This window comes from Heptranchias perlo, chromosome 2 (assembly GCF_035084215.1).
Source record: "Heptranchias perlo isolate sHepPer1 chromosome 2, sHepPer1.hap1, whole genome shotgun sequence".
NCBI classification, from domain to species: Eukaryota; Metazoa; Chordata; class Chondrichthyes; order Hexanchiformes; family Hexanchidae; genus Heptranchias; species Heptranchias perlo.
In genome coordinates this window covers 37455787-37475002 of record NC_090326.1, presented here as the reverse complement: position 1 = coordinate 37475002, position 19216 = coordinate 37455787, and positions in this window count along the sequence as shown.

Here is a 19216-nt window from a genome sequence, read left to right as displayed (position 1 = left end):
CATTACATATTATATTGGCACCACTACTGCCATGTCTTCGCGAATCCTGTCTGGTCTGTGCAATAATGCCCTCTCCTGAGGATCACTATGAAGACCCACCACTGATGCCACCCATTGTGTCACTGCAGAGTGGGTGTAGGTGTATTTGCAGGGCTCTTCTGCGCAGACGACTGAGAGACATCGGCGATGACCCCGGTGGCACCCTGGAAGGATGCGGAGGAGAAGTTCGGGAGGGCAGTGGTGACTTTGACAGCGACAGGTAAGAAGATGGTACTTGGGCCAGCCAGGAGCAGCTCGGCATGAAAGAGGCTGCAGATGTCCACGGCTACATGTCGAGTGACTCTGAGCCTCCGTGTGCACTGCTGCTCAGAGAGGTCCAGGAGGCTGAGCCTCGGTCTCTGGAACCTGTGGCGAGGGTAGTGCCCTCTGCGACGCATCTCTCTCTGCGGTTGCCCTCCCTCCTGCTGTACAGGTGGATGTGTCACAGCACTCTGTTGTGGAGCTCCACGTGTCAGAGGTGGACGGCGTGGATGGCGAGGCTGGTGATGCTGTTCGCCCTCCGAGGAGGTCATGACTGCAGCTATGGCAGCCCCCATCCAGAAGATATACATCTGAGGGGGTCCGCATGGTAGGTACATGTCTCCGGACCCCGGGGTACGTGTGCAGGTTGGTGACTTTGACCGTCAGGAGGAGGGTGGTGGAGGCCAAACTTTGTCCCAAGTGACAGAGTGGCCTCCTGCAATGAGTGAGGGTCTCCCCCCACTGTCAAATGGACCTTTGCAGCTGCCACAGGCTGACAGCTGCAACACGTCCATTCCAGCTGGGAGTGTTTTCCCCACTGTGGGAAACAGTCCCATGTTGTTCCAAAATCCAACATAGTCCCTTAATCAGGTCAGTTAATGACCTGAAATACCTAACTAAATATTGTCAAGTGGCATCCCGCTGGCTTTAATTGCCTGCGGGATTCCCACCAGCGGGGGCTGCGCGCGCACGCCGGCGCGTCAGCGGGGAACCCGGAAGTGGGCGGGTTGGAGCCGGGCTCCCAACCCGCTCCGGGATTCCCCGATTTTCGGAGTCCCCCCGCCAGGAACGCACCCGATAGCGGGTGGTAAAATCGAGCCCTTGGAGTACTGTGAACAGCTCTGGTCTCCATATTATAAAAAGGATGTAGAGGCACTGGAGAAGGTGCAAAAAAGATTTACAAGGATGATACCAGAATTGAAAGGTTATACCTATCAGCTAAATTTGAACAGGCTGGGTCTCTTTTCTCTAGAAAAGAGAAGGCTAAAGGATGAACTGATAGAGGTCTTTAAGATTATGAAGATGTATAAAAGATGTTTCCACTTGTGGGGGAGACCAAAACTAGGGGTCATAAATATAAGACAGTCACTAATAAATCCAATAGGGAATTCAGGAGAAACTTCTCTACTGAGAATGGTTAGAATGTGGAACTCGTTACTACAAGGAGTAGTTGAGGCGAATAACATGTAAGGCGAAGCTAGTTAAAAACCCGAGAGAGAAAGGAGTAGAAGGTTATTTGATAGAGTTAGATGAAGAGGAGGGAGAGCTCGTGTGGTGCATAAACACTGGCATGGACCAGTTGGACCGAATGGCCTGTTTCTGTGTTGCAAATTTAATTGGGGTGAAATTGGGTTATTTAGTTCCCTTTTTTTAGGTGCTACATGGCCAACTAAGCCTCGAATATGGGGTCCGAGAAGCACGTGCACACTTCCGACAGGAAATGCGCAGGACACCATCTTGGTAAAGGGGTTTGCACGCATGCACCTAATGACCGCCAGCAGCATGCATGCAATGCTGATTTAAAGGGACAGCTGCTATTTTGGAACTCCATGCTCCATCCAACACACTGTCTTAACCTCGCACAGCGGAACATGACTTAGAGGGCATGAAGGAACCCCCCACCTGTTCTATTTAAAGGGATCATGCAGGAGTTACAAGTTAGTTGCTGGTGCATTTGTACATGTTTTTGGAGGTTTCTGGCTGCTGGTGCATTTGTACATGTTTTTGGAGGTTTCTGGCTGCTGGTGCATTTGTACATGTTTTTGGAGGTTTCCTATACTTGAGTAAAGTTTCAGTACTCTACAGGGAGTGAGCTGGCTGTCTGACAGGCAACAGCCAGGACACTGGCAGAGTGGCAGGGGTGGGAGCAGGAATGCTGTGATCCTGAGAGAGGACAGCAGGTTCTTGTTCCATGGAACCACTGCCACTTGCTGCCTCCTGTTATGCGCCACCTTCTCCTGCAAGAAAGAGGGAAATATGTCACTGAGTGTCTTGCAAGATGTTTGGGTGATGTGGCTGTCATGGTTGAATAGCTACCAGTGCATGTGAACTGTGAGTTGTGGGTGTGAGGCTTGCAATAGTGCTAAGTGTGTCAAGGTGAGATAAAGTATATGATCTGAATGATTAAATACTGACTGAAAGAGATATTTGGTAGGTGGGTGATGGGGGTGCAGTGAATTGAACAGTGGATGAGGCTAGTGGTGCAGTTGGTATGATATACCACTTGAAGCTTGAACTCACTCACATTGACAACTTGTTTTAAGGGCTCTATTTTAGCACCCGCTATCGGGTGCGTTCCTGGCGGGGGGACTCCGAAAATCGGGGAATCCCGGAGCGGGTTGGGAGCCCGGCTCCAACCCGCCCACTTCCGGGTTCCCCACAGACGTGCTGACGTGCGCGCACAGCCCTCGCGCGCGCACAGCCCCCGCAGGTGGGACTCCCGCAGGCAATTAAAGCCGGCGGGGGAGGCCACTTGCCAGTATTTACTTAGGTATTTCAGGTCATTAACAGACCTGATTAAGGGAATATGTGAGGAGGGGTGGGATTTTAGAGACAACTGGGACTGTTTCCCATACTGGGAGAAACACTCCCAGTTGAAATGGATGTGTTGCAGCTGTCAGCCTGTGGCAGCTGCAAAGGTCCATTTGACAGGTGGGGGGGGAGACCCTCACTCATTGCAGGAGGCCACTCTGTCACTTGGGACAAAGTTTGGCCTCCACCACCCTCCTCCTAACAAGAAAATTCACAAACTTGCACACTTACCCCGGGGTCCAGACACATGTACCTACCTTGCGGACCCCCTCAGATGTACATCTTCCAGATGGGGGCCGCCGTAGCTGCAGTCATGACCTCCTTGGAGGGCGAACAGCATCACCAGCCTCGCCGGCCACGCCGTCCACCTCTGATACGTGGAGCTCCACAACAGAGTGCTGTGACACATCCACCTGCACAGCAGGAGGGAGGGCAACCGCAGAGAGAGATGCATCGCAGGGGGCACTACCCTCGCCACAGGGTCCACAGACCGAGGCTCAGCTTCCTGGACCTCTTTGAGCAGCAGTGTACACGGAGGCTCAGAGTCACTCGACATGTAGTCGTGGACATCTGCAGCCTCCTTCATGCCGAGCTGCTCCCGGCTGGCCCGAGCACCATCTTCTTACCTGTCGCTGTCATAGTCACCACTGCCCTCAACAACTTCTCCTCCGCATCCTTCCAGGGTGCAACCGGGGATATCGCCGACGTCTCTCAGTTGTCTGCACAAAAGAGCCCTGCAAATACACCTACACCCACTCTGCAATGACACAATGGGTGTCATCAGTTGTGGGTCTTCATAGTGATCCTCAGGAAAGGGCATCATTGCACAAACCAGACAAGATTCGCAAAGACATGGCAGTAGTGGTGCCAATATGATATGTGATGTGAGTTGGTCAGAAATTCAATATAAGTAAAAACCATGACAAACGCTCAAACACCCTTGTGCATCCCCTTCATGCTCACGACACGTTTGCCTTGCGCTGCCTACTGCACATATGTGATGCATGCCCTGTGGCTGCAGCACAGGTAGTGGCAGGTTGAGTGAGGCTGACTGTGAAAGAGATGCATGAGAGGGTGAGTATGAGATAGAGCCATGAGATTGTATGAGGATTGGGTTGAGTGGTAGTGGCGGGATGAGTACTGGCAAGGTGAGTAAGTGCAGGTAAGATGAGGATGAGCTTTGAGTGGGTATGAGGGGTGATGTGACAGAGTAGTGTTGGCAGTGCAGAAGGAGATGTGGGGTGGGGGCGGTGATGTGGCAGACGGAGTGTAGGGGAATGAGTAAGTGTACTCACTTTGGCTGACCTACTTAGGTCATTGCAGCGCCTCCTGCACTGTATGCAGGTGGGCGATATGTTGGTGGTGCAGATGACCTCCTCTGCCACCTCGAGCCAGGCCTTCCTGGTGGCAGAGGCAGGCCGCTTCCTCCCGCCCTCCGGGGGGAAGATCTCTGTCCTCCCCCTCCTCCTCACCCCATCTAATGATACCTGGAGTGAGGCATCATTAAACTGGGAGCAGCCTTCCCCCTGGGCTGCTCCATGCTGTAATTTTTCCTATGTCTTGCAGCATCAGTCAGTGGAGGACTGCCCCTTTAAATAGAGCTCCTCCAGCTGACAGAGCTCACTGCGCATGCGCAATCCGCCCGACGCGCAGATCAGCAGTGGGGAACCCGGAAGAACAGGTAAGTGGATCCAATTAGGCTGCGATCGCGCGGGGGGCTGACTGATTTCGCCGGGCGCCCCCCCCGCCGCGAACCCGCAGCCCTGGTAACATCGAGCCCTAAATCTTTGAACTTTCTCCTGCACTGTATTCGTGTTCTTGGCGCTATGCTCCTGGCATTTACCTCCTCCCCTACTTCCTCCTACTGCCTCTTCAGCATATGTCTGGAGGGCCTCCTGTCCCATTGCGGATACAGGATGCCCTTCCTTCTCTGTACCAGAGAACCTTGATGCACGCTCTCTCCCACGCGCAGCGATTCTTCAAAGTATCACAGCATAGATTCAGTTTTGAAATTACTTCCACCATTTCTTGCAGCCACAATGCATCTCCCCGTTAGGAGGTGCAGGCTGCCTTTAAGAAGCACAAGCCACTCGCATGCAGCCGATCAACAGCACAGATAGTGATGGCTGCACGCAGCAATCATGTAAAACAGCATGCTGCACAAATGCAAGGTGCTGCCTGCATCGCAACCAATGGTTGCGGGCTAATTGCGCACTGCGATCCCCATGCCTGTTTTCAGGGGCTATCCAATTTAACCCCCTGTGTGATTCTATGTATATAAATGCAAATTGTTGATGTTGTTAAATTATGTAGGCTGTCTATGGAAAGGAAGTCAATAATTAGCAGAAGCACTTCATGCTGGCCTTTGAAAATGCTCTGGGCACCTTCCATAGTACGTCAGCGAATCTTTCAGTAATGTAACTCTGACATCAATGCAGTATTGCATGGTGGATTTAAAAACCTGCAGTGCACCTCGGAGCATGGGCAACTCCCTGGGCACCTGCAGGGGAGTCCTGAGGACAGAGCTCCAAAACGATGATGCTGATTCACCCATAAGTACTGAGATTTTAGTTAATGAAACCTGGTATTTAAATTTACAGAAGACTCCATTTCTGGATTAGACAGGCTAGGGATTGATTGAGAGATCGTTAATGGCAGGCTTCACACTCATTGGTGGCCAACAGTCTTTTCCCATACAGATCCCTGATTATCCTGAGGGAATGTCCATTAGCTAGGGCACGCGAGAGAAGGCATGCATGAGGCCGTTGCCTTTTATGGTGACACCATACCAGCCCCTCAAAGGACTCGGGAAGCATCAGGTAACAGGAAGGAGCTACCAGCCAATGCAGGATCTGAAGTGTTGGCAATAGTTGCATGGCCATTTTATGAACCAGGACATAGAGATACAGGTCTACAGCCATCCCATGAGGCCCCAATTGAAGTACAATTGCTTGCTGTCACCATACTTACTCCACTTACTTAGAAGAAACGCTAGATTGAGTAATATAAGATGCACAAGTAGTAGCACAGTATACACTGTCATTAAGGGGAAGCGGGAGAAAAACATTAATAGCACATACACAGAACATCTTACGTGAAGGAGCATGGTAAAAGAGCAGGTGATGGGTTGATGGGCATGAATGGTAGTTGAGGTACAGCTGATTGTAATGGAGGGCATGGTGTTCAGAGAGCCACTGCACCATATTGTGCACAGTAGGATAGGAATGTTCATGCAGGGCCCAGTTTACAGACTTAGCTGAATGTCCTGTCAATTGGTGATTGATATAGAAGTCATCCTGGATGGAAGGTGCCTTCAGCCATTTCTTCCTCCTCCTCTATGAGTTCAGGCTGTGTGCCCTGGTATTGCTCCATGTTACTCCTTTCTGAATGACAAAATTGTGCAAGATTTAGCTATAATTTTGGAGACCTTGTCAGAGATATAGATCACAACCCCTCCCCCCTCCACCCCTCCACCCGATCTGTCCAAACAACAGTATGTCAGCTCAAGCATCCCATTGGTATATTCCATCAGGATTCAGGTGGAGGCATGAGCTTCACTGCATCTTAATTCCACTTCTGTGGATTTCTCAACAGGTCATTTTGGGCCAGAGTAAAGGGAGCTTTACTCTGCATCTCGCTGTTGCTGTACTTGGTGTGAAAGTGCATGGTGCTGACAGTGAAAGTCTCAAATGGCTGGGCTCCTTTCCCCAGCGCCAATATCCGTCACTTCAATAAACACAAAAACACAAAATTCACCCAAAAAATTAGGTCCTGACCTGGTCTAGAAAGGCAGGCCACAGGCTGCATAGACTTGATTACATAGATACCTTAATTGACCATTTCCAGTAATATAGTCTTAGATATTGCAATTTCCCCCCGTTCGTCATGCTTAGTGAAAAGTTATGACTGTAATTCTTTTTGGGGGTTTGTTTATTTACATCATCGCCCCATCAGTTGCAGGTATTTCCTAATGCAATGGAACACTGGAATTGTGTTCTTTTATGTAAATGATGTATATAATCATTCACCTCGACACTCTATTATTATAGTGATAGAGTGCTGAGGTCTCCTCTGCATGAGACTGCAAGATCACAGGCTGAATGGACCCATTATCACAGTAGAAATCTGAGTGCCACCACTATAATAACCAGCGAAAGCGACAAGGAAAATGTTTATCATTTTAAAATGATTTTCCAATTCAGTTTCTTCTCGGGTCATTTAGTTCATTGGCTTTGTCGCTATGCTAACATTCCTCATCCTTTACTCCAATCATTAAATTTTGTAAAATTAGTTTTTAGTTTCACCTCCCTTCACTTGTAGTAATAATGCCACTGGAGTGTCTCAGTGCCAGCAATGGGGATCAATGTATTTAAGCACATCCTACTAAAATGGTGTTTGTGCATGAGTGAGGATGGTCTCTTATACTATAAATCTTTTGTGATATTACTTTGTTCATTATTATAGTGTCTCTTGTGCTTCTTAAATGGAGCAATCTGTCTTACCAAACTGCAGGGAGTTTGACAAAATCAGTGAATTACCTAACAACATAAGATTTTTTAGGGACAACAAAAGACCATTAGTTCCAAACAAGCTCATCTTTCCTCCTAGATCCGTCCCATCTAACCACCTTCTCACCATATCTCTCAATCACTTATTCATACATTAATCCCACCTAGCCACCCTTTCACCACATTCTTCAATCCCTCCTTCTTCCACACAACAGTAAAATGGTTTAGTTTGAGAAAGCAGGAAACTGGGACAATGTTAAATTAGAACTCGAGATGGGCTTAAATTCACCGTGGCAAAAGTGGCTGAATGGCCTCATCCTGAGCAAAAATTTCTGGCCTGGAAGTTATCGCACCCATCACTAAATTCCACCAGTGCCCTCACCAAAGACTTCCCTGGGGAGAGGTCAGCAGGTGCAGGCCTTTGGAAATAAACCCCTTCCTTTGAATAGGTAACCAAGGTGAATATTTCCTCTGATTGCTATTTCTAGTGAAATTGTAAACATACTCCTGTAGAAGACTTTAGATTTGTACTTGATCTCTCTGCTACTCCAGTTGTGGGTTCAAGTCCCACTCCAGAGACTTGAGCATAAAATCTAGGCTGACACTCCAGTGTTTTACTGAGGGAGCGTTGCACTGTTGGAGGTACCATCTTTCAGATGTGACGTTAAACCTGCCCTCTCAGGTGGACGTAAAAGATCCCATGGCACTATTCGAAGAAGAGCAGGGGAGTTCTCCCAGTGACTAACATTTATCCCTCAACTAACACCTGAAAATAGCTTATCCGGTCATTATCACATTGCTGTTTGTGGGACCTTGCTGTGCTCGAATTAGCTGCCGCATTTCCTACATTTCAACAGTGACTACATTTCAAAAGTACTTTGTTGGCTGTAAAACATTTGGGGATGTCCTGAGGTTGTGAAAGGTGCTATATAAATGAAAGTTCTTTCCTTCTTTCTTTACTCCCACCCATTGGCGCTGCACGGACCAATTTCTAGGCCTGTGTTTCCCCGCAAGACATGTCCCCTTGCTTGACTTCAACAAAATAACTTTTATTTCTGCATCTTAACCTTCAGAGCCTAAGCAAGTGAGGAGATAGCGGAGGCTCTGACCATCATTTTCCAATCCTCACTGGATACAGGCGTGGTGCCGGAGGATTGGAGGACTGCTAACATTGTACCATTGTTTAAGAAGAGAGCAAGGGATGGACCAAGTAATTACAGGCCAATCAGTCTAACCTCAGTGGTGGGCAAATTATTGGAATCAATTCTGAGGGACAGGATAAACCGTCACTTAGAAAGGCACGTAGTAATCAAAGACAGTCAGCATGGATTTGTTAAGGGAAGGTCATGTCTGACTAACTTGATTGAATTTGTTGAGGAAGTAACAAGGAGAGTCGATGAGGGTAGTGCATTTGATGTAGTCTACATGGATGTTAGCAAGGCTTTTGACAAGGTCCCACATGGCAGACCAGTCAAAAAAGTACAAGCCCACGGAATCCAAGGGAGAGTGGCAAGTTGGATCCAAAATTGGCTCAGTGGCAGAAAGCAAAGGATAATGGTCGACGGGTGTTTTTGTGACTGGAAGGCTGTTTCCAGTGGGATTCTGCAGGGCTCAGTACTAGGTCCCTTGCTTTTTGTGATATATATTAATGATTTGGACTTAAATGTAGAGGGCATGATTAAGAAGTTTGCAGATGATACAAAAATTGGCCGAGTGGTAGATAGTGAGGAGGAAAGCTGTAGACTGCAGAAAGATATCAATGGACTGGTCAGGTGGGCAGAAAAGTGGCAAATGGAATTCAATCCGGAGAAGTGTGAGGTAATGCATTTGGGAAGGGTAAACAAGGCAAGGGAGTACACAATAAATGGGAGGATGCTGAAAGGTGTAGAGGAAGTGAGGGACCTTGGTGTGCATGTCCATAGATCCCTGAGGTAGCAGGACAGGTGGTTAAGAAGGCATATGAAATACTTTCCTTTATTAGCTGAAGCATAGAATATAAGAGCAGGGAGGTTATGCTGAAATTGTATAAAGCATTGGTTAGGCCACAGCTTGAGTACTGTGTACAGTTCTGGTCACATTACAGGAAGGATGTAATTGCACTAGAGAGGGAACGGAAGAAATTTACGAGGATGTTGCCAGGACTGGAGAATTTTAGCTATGAGGAAAGATTGGCTAGGCTGGGGTTGTTCTCTTTGGAACAGAGGAGGCTGAGGGGAGATTTAATTGAGGTGTACAAAATCATGAGGGGCCTCGATAGAGCGGATAGGAAGGACCTATCTCCCTTAGTAGAGAGGTCAATAACCAGGGGCCATAGATTTAAAGTGATTGGTAGAAGGATTAGAGGGGAGCTGAGGAAAAATGTTTTCACCCAGAGGGTGGTGGGGGTCTGGAACTCACTGCCTGAAAGGGTGGTAGAGGCAGAAACCCTCAACTCATTTAAAAAGTACCTGGATGTGCACCTGAAGTGCCGTGACCTTCAAGGCTACAGACCAAGTGCTGGAAAGTGGGATTAGGCTGGGTGGCTCATTTTCGGCCGGCGCGGACATGGTGGGCCAAATGGCCTCCTTCTGTGCCGTAAATTTTCTACGATTCTGTGATTCTAAGTGCCTACCGTAGCAACTTCCTGTTTAAAAACCTGACTGTCCCTATTTTATCTCTGTGCTCACAAGAAGAGCGCCTAAGCCAGACAACTGCTGAGTGCCCAAAACCAGGGGCTTATCGACACAATGGGAGTGAGGTTTTTATCGATTACTGAAACAGGGTAATAAATTGTTTATGCTTGCAGTCTTTGGGAAAACAACTTCAATGCTTAGCTCATTAGCATTTTGAACACGTTTTGACTCAGTGATTTTTTATAAACCTGTGTGAATACAATTTATGTTGAAACTTCAACATTTTAATGTTTTCCTAATCCTTCCTGTGGAAAAATTGGCAAAAATCCTAAAATGTGACACCCCTTTAACTCTTTACAAAGGGAATTTTTATTTGTTTATTGAAAAAACCTGAACAATTAAAGGGGTGATTCTGCAATCCTGCACACCCAGCAGGGAGCCACAATCATGGGGAGTGCAGATCAGAGAATTGGGGCTACAATGCTTTCCCTGTGAGCATGGCTTCCTGTTGGAAAAGCAGGATCGTAGAATCACCCCTAAAGTGTACATAAAGAGAATATACATGGTGATAGCGACCATATACACCGACTGAGCAGCATTGCTTCAATCACTCTGTTGAAAACCTGTTCTGTGATTTTGCAAAGTAGCAGTAGAAACCCTGAACAGTGTTTAGCCATCTTACAGGTAGACTGAGGACCAAGAAATTGAGATTTTTTTTTGCATTAAAAAATGGAGGGTGGAGAATGATTGCTTGTTGTGGAACCCACACAGCTTGGTAATCCAGTAGTGGCAGGTGTGGAAGTGGTTGTGGGGAGGAGAGTTGGCTTTGGGATTATGCCTCCATTGAATGGAACTTGCTGTCTTCACTGTGGTTGGAGAAGTGGCATTTATCGATCTACCTAGAAGACAGGGCCATGCAGTGATTTAATGGATGGGTAAGATTATCAAAAGTGGCGAACAGATTGGGCTCAGAAATTAAAAAAAACAGAGGTCCCTAACTTGGCAAATCATATGACAAATGTAATCTGAAAACAAAGGGGATTTGTCAGCTAACTATATGGAGACAGCAGATAATAAATCCTTTGAGCAAATAAGAGATATATAAACTGTACAGCATAATTACCAGCATCTGGAGGTAAGGGCAAGATTCAGCAAATTATTGGGATAGGAACTACTAATCCTTCTAATTATGGAGTTTAGGGGTAGAATGTTTGAAGGAAGAACTCATTTTGAGATTCACCACAGCTGAGTGCTATGTTGAGGGCTGAGGTTGGCGACTGAATGGACTGAATTGTTCTCCTGTTGGTGGGATAGCAGCAGAGTGGAAATACTGCCTACCCAAGTGAATCCACTGCTAACCTGCTGCAAGCTCCTCGGGGGCCTCATTTGCTCTGCTGGTTGAGTTTGGAGTAATAATACCACTTTGTTGTCGCTGGAAAGGAGGGGAATACAGTTCTGGTGCAGCCTTCGAAAGCCAGTTAAAGGACAATATTACTTTCTGAGCAGCAGGAAGAAGAACGGCAGCAACGTCTGAAGCAGTAGCAGCATCCTTGGGGATGGGGGGTCAGCAGCTGCAAGGGGCGTCCAGCTTCTCTTTAGGGGTGTTGCTGATTATAGTGCCAGAAGAGGTAGACTGCTGCACACAGATGACATGGAGTCCCTACAGACCCTCTGTGCAGGCTATCTGGAGGGAGGTGGCAGAGACAGTCAGTGCGACCTGCTTCACCCCAAGAACTGCCATACAGCACAGGAAGAGTTCAATGACCTCACAAGGGTGGCCATGATAATACACTGTTGCCAAAACACATCCTCTACACTCAGGCAGCCTTCGCTCATCTCCTTGTCTCTCATACTCTTTGCCTCCCGCTATCTGGCTTTCAGGGGAATTGACTTCTGTAGAGGACAACCTCTGCAAACACTCAAACTATCTTTACTCAAAACGATTCTGGCAACTAACATTACCTGCAAAAAGGGCTACTGCTAGTCTTCAAGGAGACTTCATTTAAAGGGACACTGCACCTCCACATCTCATCATGTGATGCATACACTCATTTGGGCAAAGTGTCCATGCCACTCACATGCCCTTAACATTGTCCTCTCTCCCTCAAAAGGAAAAGCTGTCCTACAATCAGTGCCACAGAAATACCCCAGGTCTTTCAATCATCAATGCTTTCATCTTTCAGAAGCAGCAAGCCTTTTTTCATTGAGATATTATATAGAACACAGCAAACTACAATGATTCTTGATACTCACGCTGGATTGCACCTAAATGAGAATTCCTATAGTCTACTCTCTGACATTTCTTGTATTTACATGGGCCTTATCATACCCATTGTCCCTCTCTGTCTGTGGAAGCCTTATTGGAATCATCAATCACATCTGCAAGGGTTAGGCCTGCTCACCAATCAACCATCCAGATACATGACTCCCAGTCACGAAAGCTGCTATGGTGGATTGTCACATGATGAAAGCATTATGGCAGCTTCCTTGGCAGCTGACATTGACATGCAGGATATGATGATTGGCATTGCACATTAGCTAAACATTAATAAAATGAGGGCTTTTCCTATTCATAAAATTGAGGGGGTTGTCATATGCTCTTTGCACCTGTGGGAACCCTGCTCGTCTGTCGAATTGAATAGCTCTGTCTCTTTGCTTGTCTGCTTCCATTGGGAAGGATGTGAATTGTGCAGCCCTCCATTAAGAAATGGCCTTCTTGGTGCATCAGTGGCCATCTTGATGCAGTGGTGAGCAGTAGCTTGGCTATCATGGTAAAGGTCACCAGATGTTGCCTAGAAGGATACAATTACAAAGCAATTCAGGGCAGTGGTGATCTTGCCTGATATGAACAATCCTGTTCTCCTGGTGGAAGTGGACTGCAGGTCTTCACCCAACAGTTGGAATATTTTCCCAATAGCCTCCGGAGGGAAGCACTCCATTCTGAGGCACTGACGGTCAGATAGGTCTATGTACGACCCTGGGGAGTGGGTATGTTTGTATAAAGATTAGTGTAGGGAAGAGACGCTTTCCATAATGCCTCACTCTGAAGTCAATGGGAAGTAAAATCGAGTGGTATTTAAAATGGGCGGCTGTGTGGGTTAGGTTAATATTACCCCCCCCCGAAGAGTTAACATAACATGAACTGAACAGGCATGGGGGAAATCCGGTATTTTTGAACCAGTCTAAATTGTGATTTTTTAACTGATTCAAACATATCAATTCTCTATGTTTGTATATATATCACTGATGTTGTTGTGGCACAAGTCACCCAGGTCTGCCCACCATTTTAGCCTGATGTATAGCTAAAGATGTATAATTTCCTCTGACTAACAGTGATCAAGGCCGTAGGGGATTCACCGGCTAGATATGTAAACTTATACTTTCTTTTAAAGGAAAACAAGTGTAATGTGCATGTGATGGTCCTGAGGTGAATAATGATTTGATGCAAAATTAGCCAATGTGCTTTTTAACCCTCCTTGAAACAATGCCGAGAATGTAATAGTTCAGTTTGATCTGATGTTACTGTAACTGAGCTTCAACTTCATGACTTCTCCGTTTCATCAAACTATCTGTCAGTAACAAATCAAACAGTCCTTGATATAGTCAAACTTGGGATATTTTGACAGATTTCATTAAAGGATAGTTCATGATTATTAGGATTTTGCAAATTTTTCAGTGTCCCTAATCCAGTCTATCTCACAGGTAATCATATTTTCTTCAGAACAATGAAAACAATTCTCTGCAAGATCTGAATTTTAAAAATATGTTTTTTTGTTATATTTGAGACTTTACAAATATGAACTTTTTTATAAAATAGTCTTGCCAATTGATTTAAATGTTTATTGTTAATTTAGGCCCCGATTGGAACTCCAGGTAGGTTTTGGGCTGGTGGGTAGTGGGGTGAGGTCATAGTTCACCCACTGCCCCAGAAAATGATCGCAGGGTATTTCAACTCCCAAGCCTCATTTCCTACCTGATTCTCTGACCCGCTGGAAACCCCACCCAGTTCCGGAGTGCAATTGCTGACGGGTCAGCTAAAGCAGGAATACACCTCCTAAAGCAAGATTGAATTCCCTTCTGCAAGGTTTTGCAGTTTCATTACTTGAAAAAGAAATTGCTCAGAAATAAGTCAGACCCCACGTTCTCTGAGGCCTTTTTGGAGTTCTGGCTAGAAGAGGTCAGGTGGCCAGGAGGGAAGTTCTCTTTCCAACCAGTGGCAGGAGGATCATGAAACACCAAGTGCACCGATTGCACAGATTGTCAGCTCCAGGACCATCACCCCCAGAACCTGGATCGATGCAGGAAGCGTTTCAGTGACTTCTCAAGAACAGCAAGGATGAGTAGAGCTCTTCATCTCTCTCAACAACACATGGCAATAGTCCTATCCCCCTCCACCATCACTGTCAACAGTTCCCTCCCCTGCATCACATCCTTCACCACCTAGCACAAAGCAAAACAATTCCACTTCACTTTCTTACTACAAACACACACTCACTTTTTCCTTGCTCCCTTCACAGCAGCCACTAGCAGCATTCTCTTCTCACTTGCTAGCCTTTGCACAATCACCAACTTCTCTCATGACTCCTTCCTCACTTCACACTCCACACACCTGCTTTCAATTCAACACGTCTCCATCCCGATTGTCTCTTGCTTCTTCTCCCTCTCAGTATCTGCACAACAAGCAGAAGCCCCACCAATCTACACTCATCCTTTGTAGGAGACGCTCATTAACTCTCGCTCTCTATCTCTGCAGGACAATACAGCACACAACACAAGAGGGAGGAGTTGGCTGGGGGAGGACCAAGCAAACTCATGGTGCTGTTGAAGTTGGCAATCAATGGCCCTTCCAGAGCTATCAGGAAAGGACATTTTGAAACTGGGGGCTTCTGTGCACAGGGTCTCTGACTATAAATTGCACCCTTTCATGAACCTCTGAAAAGCACGCAATCACACAGCTGGACTACATCAAACTGCATTATGATACCTGTCAACTGTTACTGTCCAGCCTCTCAGTGCCATCCTAACTCTTTGCCCTTTACTCTTTCCTTTAGATCCTTCATGACAGTCACAATCCAAAGAAGAAGACACCTCAGAGGAGGAGAATTCTTCTGAGGACGCACAATCATGTACTGCACCACTCCCAAGCACCAACACAGAAATTCATACCCTGGCTGGGTTAGAGAATGAGTTGCAAGGGTCTGCATGTGGTGAAACACCCAGTACTAGTGAACAGCAGGTATTGGTGGCAGGGACAACCCAAGAAAAAGGTCACCGGAGGGCAAGGTCCTTTCCCAGTACTGCTTAGGAGGATGGAGATGTTGACTTCAGGGGACCAGCAATGAGAAGAAAACTACTTGCTTCACACAAGCAGCTATATCAGGTATTGGAAGGCCTGCCAAGGAATTTAACCATCATGGCTGAAAGTGTGGAGGAGTCGTTTTCCAGACTGCATGGTCATCTTCCAGGGCAACAACATTGCAGTCTACCTTGGAGAGTGTGGTAACCACCAGGGACACTGCAGCCAGGCCCTCACAACAAAAGTCAATGTTCACACTCTTTGCAGCTTCAGAGGAAGCTCAAACAGCTGCCATGCAGACTCTGGGCTCAAATCTGTGCTCCGCCTTGGAGATGCAGACACCCACCTTGGAGAAGCAGACACCCACCTTGGAGAAGCAGACACCCACCTTGGAGAGGCAGACATCTGCCTTGGAGAGGCAGATGAAGCCAGTGGATAGGAGGTTTCAAGGAGTCACTCATCTTTTGCATTCTTCTCTACCACAGATCAGTGGAAGTGCTGAACCCCATGGGAGTGGCAGTGCAGTGTTGCAGTGGAAGCAGCTCGTGTTGCCTTCTCTCAGGATGCCAGTACAACTGCTTCCTAGCCACCCTCTCAACCAATACCAACCGCAGTATCAGAAAGCCGGACTGCCCCACGAGCAGCCAGCGCTGCAGTCTGCAGCAGTCTCAGAGTCTTGAGCTCCCAGAAGTCACTGGGCATCGGTCAATAGTCCCAACGGTAGCCTTCCACCCATTCTGCTGAAGTCACTGTGGGAGTACCTCATAAAGTAGCAGTGTTAGTAAACGTTCTTTTAAGAAAGCACCATGGGTTCATCACCCATGACTACATCAAGCTGCTAAATATTGCCTGTCATCTGCTACTGTGACAAAATAATTCACCACAATATTGTGTTTGGAATTAAAATCAGCACCTTTATTACATTTGCAACTTTGAGTCTATAGTTTCTTCTCATTACAGCTTCATAGTCTGCATTGTCAGAATTTCATTGACATGGGGCATGATTTTAGCATGGCAGTCTGGGTAAATAGTCGCGTGGGAAACGCAGGAATAATTTTGGCGCGTCAGATTGAGTGATCGCAACTCAACTGAAGGCACCTAATTTTACTTCCAAGTTTCAGGTCTGCAAGATGTGCAGCGGGCATACTGTGCGCCCGCATGGCATGCTGTGAACTGGAGTATTTAACGGGGCATTGCAAAAATGGATTTGGAAGGAGAAAGGAGGAATAAGGAAAATGGAGCAGCACAGAGCAAAGGCAGCAACCCGGTTCATTGATGCTTCCCTGAGGTGCTACTGGCTGGTATGAGAAGCAGGATGGACGTGCTGTCCATCAGGAGGAAGACACCTCCTTTTGCCACTAAGAAGACAAGGCTGGAGGTGGCAGAAGAGGTGAGCAGCAGAAGCATGGTGCTCAGGTCTTGGGTTCAATGCAAGAAATGGTTTAATGACCTAACCAGGTCAGGAAAAGTGAGTATATTTGTTGATTGATTCACCCACATCCTGTGAAATGCAGCCACCCCCCCCCACCTCCGCCACCATCCCTCACTCTGTGTTGGCAAGCCTACTCCATCACATCACTCCTCATGTGCACTTAAGTTTCAACATCAACTTACCTTCACTTTCCATGCATTTCCTCACCTCCCCATCTACGCATCCACCACTGCTGCTCACCCCAATACTGATGCACCGTGATGCATCTGTTTGATAGTCACCCTCTGATGCATTTCTTTCATTGGCAGCCTCACCCTAAGCAATGCATCCATCAGGTGACTATGTCACCTTCAGTCACTAACAGGTCTGTTCTTTCTCCCCTTGTAGAAGAGAGTGCAAAATGCAAGGGCGAGGAGCAGAACTGAAGGAAGACCACCGCAAATAGTCCAACTGACAGATGCAGAGAGGGAGGCCATGGACATAAGTCAGACCGTTGCATGCCTGTCCGTCGGTGATGGAGAGACTGGCAACCGGTGATACAGAATCAGTTTATACCCCTGAGGGGCAAGAACTCTACTTGCCAAAAAAACCAGCCATGGACAACTAAAGAGGTAAGAGACAGTATAAGACATAAGGAAAGGGCATACAAAAAGGCAAAAAATGGCACAGATCCTGGCGAATGGGAAAGATTCAAAGATCAACAAAGGGTCACAAAACAGATAGTAAGAGCTACAAAAAGAGAGTATGAAAAGAAACTCGCAAGGGATATCAAAACCAATACGAAGAACTTTTATAGTTACATTAGGAAAAAGAGGGTGGTCAGGAGCAGTGTTGGCCCCTTAAAAACTGAAAGTGGGGATATTGTCATTGACAATGGGGAAATGGCGGACATGTTGAACAATTACTTTGCGTCAGTATTTATAGTAGAAAAAGAGGATAGCATGCCGGAAATCCCAAGAAAACTAATATTAAATTGGAGACAGGGACTTGATAAAATTAATATAAGTAAAGCAACAGTAATGAAGAAAATAATAGCACTAAAGAGTGACAAATCCCCAGGACCAGATGGTTTCCATCCCAGGGTTTTAAAGGAAGTCGGTGAGCACATTGCAGATGCCCTAACTATAATCTTTCAAAGTTCTCTATATTCAGGAACTGTCCCTCTAGATTGGAAAATTGCACATGTCACTCCGCTTTTTAAGAAAGGAGAGAGAGGGAAACCAGGGAATTATAGACCAGTTAGCCTAACATCTGTTGTGGGGAAAATGCTGCAGTCTATAATTAAGGATAGGGTGACTGAACACCTTGAGAATTTTCAGTTAATCAGAGAGAGCCAGCATGGATTTGTGAAAGGTAAGTCGTGCCTGACAAACCTGATTGAATTTTTTGAAGAGGTGACTAAAGTAGTGGACAGGGGAATGTCAATGGATGTTATTTATATGGACTTCCAGAAGGCATTTGATAAAGTCCCACATAAGAGACTGTTAGCTAAGATAGAAGCCCATGGAATCGAGGGAAAAGTACGGACTTGGTTAGGAAGTTGGCTGAGCGAAAGGCGACAGAGAGTAGGGATAATGGGTAGGTACTCACATTGGCAGGATGTGACTAGTGGAGTCCCGCAGGGATCTGTCTTGGGGCCTCAATTATTCACAATATTTATTGACGACTTAGATGAAGGCATAGAAAGTCTCATATCTAAGTTTGCCGATGACACAAAGATTGGTGGCATTGTAAGCAGTGTAGATGAAAACATAAAATTACAAAGAGATATTGATAGATTAGATGAATGGGCAAAACTGTGGCAAATGGAATTCAATGTAGACAAATGTGAGGTCATCCACTTTGGATTAAAAAAGGATAGAACAGGGTACTTTCTAAATGGTAAAAAGTTAAAAACACTGGATGTCCAAAGGGACTTAGGGGTTCAAGTACATAGATCATTGAAGTGTCGTGAACAGGTGCAGAAAATAATCAATAAGGCTAATGGAATGCTGGCCTTTATATCTCGAGGACTAGAGTACAAGGGGGCAGAAGTTATGCTGCAGCTATACAAAACCCTGGTTAGACCGCACCTGGAGTACTATGAGCAGTTCTGGGCACCGCACCTTCGGAAGGACATATTGGCCTTGGAGGGAGTGCAGCGTAGGTTTACTAGAATGATACCCGGACTTCAAGGGTTAAGTTACAAGGAGAGATTACACAAATTGGGGTTGTATTCTCTAGAGTTTCCAAGGTTAAGGTGTGATCTGATCGAAGTTTATAAGATATTAAGGGGAACAGATAGGGTGAATAGAGAGAAACTATTTCCGTTGTTTGGGGATTCTAGGAGTTGGGGGCACAGTCTAAAAATTAGAGCCAGACCTTTCAGGAGCGAGATTAGAAAACATTTCTACACACAAAGGGTGATAGAAGTTTGGAGCTCTCTTCCGGAAACGGCAATTGATACTAGCTCAATTGCTCAATTTAAATCTGAGATAGATAGCTTTTTGTCAATCAAAGGTATTAAGGGATATGGGCCAAAGGCAGGTATATGGAG